Source organism: Aotus nancymaae, unplaced genomic scaffold, assembly GCF_030222135.1.
Source record: "Aotus nancymaae isolate 86718 unplaced genomic scaffold, 86718_ANA_hifiasm-v0.15.2.pri h1tg000073l, whole genome shotgun sequence".
In the NCBI taxonomy this organism is placed as follows: Eukaryota; Metazoa; Chordata; class Mammalia; order Primates; family Aotidae; genus Aotus; species Aotus nancymaae.
In genome coordinates, this window is record NW_026988488.1 from 3,463,172 (window position 1) to 3,470,587 (window position 7,416).

The following is a 7,416-nucleotide window of genomic DNA, read 5'->3' on the forward strand; positions in this document are numbered from 1 at the left end:
CACTCTGTGCCTGCCTACCACTGGGACTGGGGACGCTTGATAGGATCTCCTCACAGACAAGACATGCTCATCCTTGCCCCTCAGCTCCAAGTACTGGACCCATTAACATTACTGAAGGCAACCATGACAGGCCCCCACCAGGCTCAGCTTCCAACTCATAGCCTCCTGGGCCACCACATTGCCCCTCAGCAGGACTTAGTCCAGTTCCTGGGGTGGGGGATAGGCAGTGCCCTGGCACAGTGCCCAGTTCCAGCCCCTGGCCTAGCTGGACATTCAGTAACTCACAGTATAAATAGGAAAACCGCCTCACCACCAAACTTATGTCCAAAGCATAATATGTCCAGGTCTGAGTCCTGCACGCCAAGGACCTTGACACACTCCTGCAGGGTACATAATCAGATCCTCTGCTTGCCTGGCCCACCAAACTTCCCAAGCCCCAACCCCCAGCAGCCATCCATTTGCCAGGCTATGGCACCTGGGTGGGGATCAGGAGACAGGGCTCTGCTCAGCCAAAGGCTATCTCTTGCACTGAAATCAGTTGATGTTATCACAGGTGTTCACCGTTGGGGGTATCAGTGACTTTGGCTTCTTCTTGTAGGAGTCCAGGCCAGAGGCAGTCCCTACCAGACTCAGATGGGATTTCTTTTTCTTGGTTTTCTGTGTCTTGGAGCTGTTGGTACCTAGACCCCAACCCTAATTTTCACTCGTCTTGGGGGAGCCTGAATCAGAGGGTGAGAGATCAGAGGAGCAGTCCTACTGAAGCTGGCTGATCAGGGCCTAGCGGTCAGTCATGTCAAAGCTGTCATTATCCTGGGAGCTCTCCATCTCTGGAAGGACAGCTGAGGCCCTGAGGAAATAAATCTGCAAGGTTCACCTCTACTCGTCTGTGTGCTGGAACTTTGTGCATATCTTGATGTCTTCAGAAACCACCCTACGTTGAATGGATAGAAGGATATGAAGCTCCCTGGTCCCAGGTTTCATAGCTGATCCCAATTGAGTTGTTATATGTAAAAAAAAATCAAATAGCTAAGTTCCCCATTTTTGTGTTTTAAAGACTCTGATCTTCGAGGGATATTGGGATTCTTGTCTTATTTTCTCTTCTTGGCTTTCTTCTCTGAGCCATAGGACCAGTCGTTACTGATGTTATCATTATCCTCTTGGTCACTCTCAGATTTGCTTATATTATTGCTACTGGTGACTCGGCTACTGTTTCCACCCATTCCTAGGCACATATCCTGATGGGGAGCAAAGTGGGAGGCAGGAATGCTACAGCTGCAATTGGAGCAAACATATTCCTTGCTCTTTCACCAGTTGAAAACCAAAATCCTTCATGCTCTCAGGGTCAGTATCGTCCAGGAAGAAGTAGCCCCACCTGACAGCCTGGTGTACCTCAAAGCAGAATCTCAAACAAGAATCCTAGACCAGGCCTGCTTATATCTCTTGAGCTATGGCCACTAGTTTGCTATTATCCAAGCCAGACAAAGACGTTTCCTCCATTTTCATTTGTAAACTCTTGTGGAGAAGGTGCTCTGACTCTTCATAGCACAGCAGGCTGGGGAGGCGAGGAAAGGAGGAAGGGGGAAGGGTGGAGGGGAGGGGTGAGTGGGAGGAGGGGTGGCTCACCAGTGCAGGCAGCTTCTCAGAGATGCGTCCTCTGGGGCCAGCTGTTCCAGAACCCCATGTCCATTGGTCCATCCTTACCTGTCCCAGGGCCCAAGGTCCAGGTTGATGTCAGGCCTCCTTCCTGCCTCACCGCCTCATCGGGCAGCCACGGTCTCTTCCCCTCCCTTCTTGTCCAGTCGGTGCCTCCTTCTCACCTCACTCTGTCCCCTTGCCATCCTCTGTGCCATCTTGGCTACACTTTAGAGTCACCTGGAAAAGTTTTAAAAGTTCAAATATACAGATATTACCTCAGACAAATTAAATCAAAGTGTTTATTTAGGAGTAGGTCCCAGACATCAGTATTTTGTAGAGCTCTGAATTAGGCTGTTCTCATGCTACTAATAAAGACATACCTAAGACTGAGTAATTTATAAAGGAAAGAGGTTTAATTGACTCACAGTTCCACATGACTGAGGAGGCCTCACAATCATGATGGAAGGCAAAGGAGAAGCAAAGGCATGTCTAACGATAGGCAAGGGGGCATATGCAGGGGAACTCCCTTTTTTTATTTTTTTTATTATTGCATTTTAGGTTTTGAGGTACATGTGAAAAACATGCAAGTTTGTTGCATAGGTGCACACTTGGCAGTGTGATTTGCTGCCTTCCTCCCATTCACCTATATCTGGCATTTCTCCCCATGCTATCCCTCCCCAACTCCCCACCCCCCCACTGTCCCCCCAATCCCCCCCAACAGACCCCAGTGTATAGTGCTCCCTTCCCTGTGTCCGTGTGTTCTCATTGTTCAACACCCACCTATGAGTGAGAACATGTGGTGTTTGATTTTCCGTTCTTGTGTCAGTTTGCTGAGAATGATGGTTTCCAGGTTTATCCATGTCCCTACAAAGGATGCAAACTCATCGTTTTTGATGGCTGCATAATATTCCATGGTGTATATGTGCCACATTTTCCCTGTCCAGTCTATCATTGATGGTCATTTGGGTTGGTTCCAGGTCTTTGCTATTGTAAACTGTGCTGCAATGAACATTCGTGTGCATGTGTCCTTATAGTAGAACGATTTATAATCCTTTGGATATATGCCCAGTAATGGGATTGCTGGATCAAATGGAATTTCTATTTCTAGGTCCTTGAGGAATCGCCACACTGTCTTCCACAATGGTTGAACTAATTTACACTCCCACCAACAGTGTAAAAGTGTTCCTATTTCTCCACATCCTCTCCAGCATCTGTTGTCTCCAGATTTTTTAATGATCGCCATTCTAACTGGTGTGAGATGGTATCTCAATGTAGTTTTGATTTGCATTTCTCTAATGACCAGTGATGATGAACACTTTTTCATATGTTTGTTGGCCTCCTGTATGTCTTCTTTTGTAAAGTATCTGTTCATATTCTTCGCCCATTTTTGAATGGGTTTGTTTGTTTTTTTCTTGTAAATCTGTTTTAGCTCGTTGTAAATTCTGGATATTTGCCCTTTGTCAGATGGGTAGACCGCAAAAATTTTTTCCCATTCTGTTGCTTGCCGATTCACTCTATTGACTGTTTCTTTTGCCGTGCAGAAGCTGTGGAGTTTGATTAGGTCCCATTTGTCTATTTTGGCTTTTGTTGCCAATGCTTTTGGTGTTTTGGTCATAAAGTCCTTGCCTATGCCTATGTCCTGAATGGTTTTGCCTAGGTTTCCTTCTAGTGTTTTTATGGTGTTAGGCCTTATGTTTAAGTCTTTAATCCATCTGGAGTCAATTTTAGTGTAAGGTGTCAGGAAGGGGTCGAGTTTCTGCTTTCTGCATATGGCTAGCCAGTTTTCCCAACACCACTTATTGAACAGGGATTCCTTTCCCCATTGCTTGTTTTTTTCAGGTTTGTCAAAGATCGGGTGGTTGTAGATATGTTGTGTTGCCTCTGACGCCTCTGTTCTGTTCCATTGGTCTATATCTCTGTTTTGGTACCAGTACCATGCTGTTTTGATTACTGTAGGCTTGTAGTAGAGTTTGAAGTCCGGTAGTGTGATGCCTCCTGCTTTGTTCTTTTTGCTTAGAATTGACTTGGCTATGCGGACTCTCTTTTGGTTCCATATGAAGTTTAAGGTGGTTTTTTCCAGTTCTGTGAAGAAGGTCATTGGTAGCTTGACGGAGATAGCATTGAACCTGTAAATTACTTTGGGCAGTATGGCCATTTTCACGATATTGATTCTTCCTAACCATGAACATGGAATGTTTCTCCATCTGTTTGTGTCCTCTCTTATTTCGTTGAGCAGTGGTTTGTAGTTCTCCTTGAAGAGGTCCTTTACGTTCCATGTTAGTTGTATTCCTAGGTATTTTATTCCCTTTGTAGCAATTGTGAATGGCAGTTAGTTCTTGATTTGGCTCTCTTTAAGTCTTTTATTGGTGTATAGGAATGCTTGTGATATTTGCACATTGATTTTGTATCCTGAGACTTTGCTGAACTTGCTTATCAGTTTCAGGAGATTTTGGACTGAGGTGATAGGGTCTTCTACATATACAATCATGTCGTCTGCAAATAGAGACAATTTGACTTCCTCCTTTCCTAATTGAATACCCTTTATTTCTTTTTCTTGCCTGATTGCTCTTGCTAGAACTTCCAGTACTATATTGAATAGGAGTGGTGAGAGAGGGCATCCTTGTCTAGTGCCTGATTTCAAAGGGAATGCTTCCAGTTTTTGCGCATTCAGTATGATATTGGCTGTCGGTTTGTCATAAATAGCTTTTATTATTTTGAGATACGTTCCATCGATACCTAGTTTATTGAGAGTTTTTAGCATAAAGGGCTGTTGAATTTTGTCGAAGGCCTTCTCTGCATCAGTTGAGATAATCATGTGGTTTTTGTCTTTGGTTCTGTTTATGTGGTGAATTACATTTATAGACTTGCGTATATTGAACCAGCCTTGCATCCCCAGGATAAATCCTACTTGGTCATGGTGGATAAGCTTTTTGATGTGCTGTTGTAATCGGCTTGCCAGTATTTTATTGAAGATTTTTGCATCTATGTTCATCATGGATATTGGCCTGTAGTTTTCTTTTTTTGTTGAGTCCCTGCCGGGTTTTGGTATTAGGATGATGTTGGTCTCATAAAATGATTTGGGAAGGATTCCCTCTTTTTGGATTATTTGGAATAGTTTCAGTAGGAATGGTACCAGTTCCTCTTTGTATGTCTGGTAGAATTCAGCTGTGAACCCATCTGGACCTGGGTTTTTTTTCGGTGGTAGGCTCTTAATTGCTGCCTCGACTTCAGCCCTTGTTATTGGTCTATTCAGGGTTTCGACTTCTTCCTGGTTTAGGCATGGGAGGAGGCTACTGTCCAGGAATTTATTCATTTCTTCCAGGTTTTCTAATTTATGTGCATAGAGTTGTTTGTAATAATCTCTAATGATGGTTTGAATTTCTGTGGCATCTGTGGTGATATCCCCTTTATCATTTTTTATTGCATCTATTTGGTTATTCTCTCTTTTCTTTTTTATTAGTCTGGCTAGTGGTTTGTCTATTTTGTTTATCTTTTCAAAAAACCAGCTGCTGGATTTATTGATTTTTTGAAGGGTTTTTCGTGTCTCTATCTCCTTCAATTCTGCTTTGATCTTAGTTATTTCTTGTCTTCTGCTAGGTTTTGAGTTTTTTTGATCTTGCTTGTCTAGCTCTTTCAATTTTGACGATAGGGTGTCAATTTTAGATCTCTCCTTTCTTCTCATGTGGGCACTTATTGCTATATATTTTCCTCTAGAGACTGCTTTAAATGTGTCCCTGAGATTCTGGTATGTGGTGTCTTCGTTCTCGTTGGTTTCGAAGAACATCTTTATTTCTGCCTTCATTTCAGTGTTTATCTAGTCAACATTCAGGAGAAAGTTGTTCATTTTCCATGAGGCTGTGCAGTTCTGAGTTGGCTTCTGAATTCTGAGTTCTAACTTGATTGCACTGTGGTCTGAGAGACTGTTTGTTATGGTTTCCATTCTTTTGCATTTGCTGAGGAGTGATTTGCTTCCAATTATGTGGTCAGTTTTAGAGTAGGTTTGATGTGGTGCTGAGAAGAATGTATATTCTGTGGATTTGGGGTGGAGAGTTCTGTAAATGTCTATTAGGTTTGCTTTTTCCAGGTCTGAGTTCAAGTCCTGGATATCCTTGTTAATTTTCTGTCTCGTTGATCTGTCTAATATTGACAATGGTGTGTTTAAGTCTCCCACTATTATTGTGTGGGAGTCTAGGTCTCTTTGCAAGTCATTAAGAACTTGCCTTATGTATCTGGGTGCTCCTGTGTTAGGTGCATATATATTTAGGATCGTTAGCTCTTCTTGTTGCATTGATCCTTTTACCATTATGTAATGTCCTTCTTTGTCTCTTTTGATCTTTGTTGCTTTAATGTCTATTTTATCAGAGATGAGAATTGCAACTCCTGCTTTTTTTCGCTCTCCATTTGCTTGGTAAATCTTCCTCCATCCCTTTATTTCGAGCCTTTGTGTATCCTTGCATGTGAGATGGGTTTCCTGGATACAGCACACTGATGTGTTTCGGCTTTTTATCCAATTTGCCAGTCTGTGTCTTTTGATTGGGGCATTTAGTCCATTTACATTTAGGGTTAATATTGTTATGTGTGAATTTGATCCTGTCAATTTGATGCTAGCTGGCTGTTTTGCCCATTGGTTGATGCAGATTCTTCATTGTGTTGATGCTCTTTACCATTTCGTGCATTTTTGGAGTGGCTGGTACTGGTTGTTCTTTTCTATGTGTAGTGCCTCCTTCAGGAGCTCTTGTAAAGCTGATCTGGTGGTGATGAAATCTCTGAGTACTAGTTTGTTCACAAAGGATTTTATTTTTCCTTCACTTATGAAGCTTAGTTTGGCTGGATATGAAATTCTGGGTTGAAAGTTCTTTTCCTTAAGGATGTTGAATATCGGCCCCCACTCTCTTCTGGCTTGTAGGGTTTCTGCTGAGAGATCTGCTGTGAGTCTGATGTTCTTCCCTTTGTGGGTAACCCAACCTTTCTCTCTGTCTGCCCTTAGTATTTTCTCCTTCATTTCAACCCTGGTGAATCTGATGATTATGTGCCTTGGGGGGCTCTTCTAGAGGAATATCTTTGTGGTGTTCTCTGTATTTCCTGGACTTGAATATTGGCCTGCCTTGCTAGGTTGGGGAAGTTTTCCTGGATAATATCCTGAAGAGTATTTTCCAGCTTGGATGCATTCTCTTCATCACATTCAGGTACACCTATCAAACGTAGATTAGGTCTTTTCATGTAGTCCCATATTTCTTGTTGACTCTGTTCATTCCTTTTTACCTTGTTTTCTCTAATCTTACCTTCTCATTTTATTTCATTGAGTTGATCTTCAATCTCTGATATCCTTTCTTCTGCTTGGTCAATTCGGCTGTTGAAACTTGTGCATGCTTCGTGAAGTTCTCATGTTGTGTTTTTCAGCTCCGTCAATTCACTCATATTCCTCTCTAAGTTGTCCATTCTCGTTAACATTTCGTCAAGTCTTTTTTCAAGGTTTTTAGTTTCTTTGCATTGGGTTAGAACATGTTCTTTTAGCTCACGGAAGTTTCTTAGTATCCACTTTCTGAAAGCTGATTCTGTCATTTCATCACTCTCATTCTCCATCCAGTCTTGTTCCCATGCTGGTGAGGAGTTGTGCTCCCTTGTAGGAGGAGAGTTGTTCTGGTTTTGGGTGTTTTCATCCTTTTTGCACTGGTTTCTTCCCATCTTTGTGGATTTTTCCACCTATCGACTTTGTCGTTGCTGTCTTTCTGATTTTGGTAATTTTAAGTCTGCAGCAGCTGATCTCATAAACCCCCTTTC

The 7,416-nt window shown here is 42.5% G+C and overlaps 1 pseudogene; it reads right to left on the reverse strand.

The window, feature by feature from the left end:
• Window positions 1-534: 534 nt before the first annotated feature.
• On the reverse strand, window positions 535-1,503 carry LOC105722975 (ataxin-7-like protein 3; annotated as a pseudogene).
• Window positions 1,504-7,416: the final 5,913 nt, after the last annotated feature.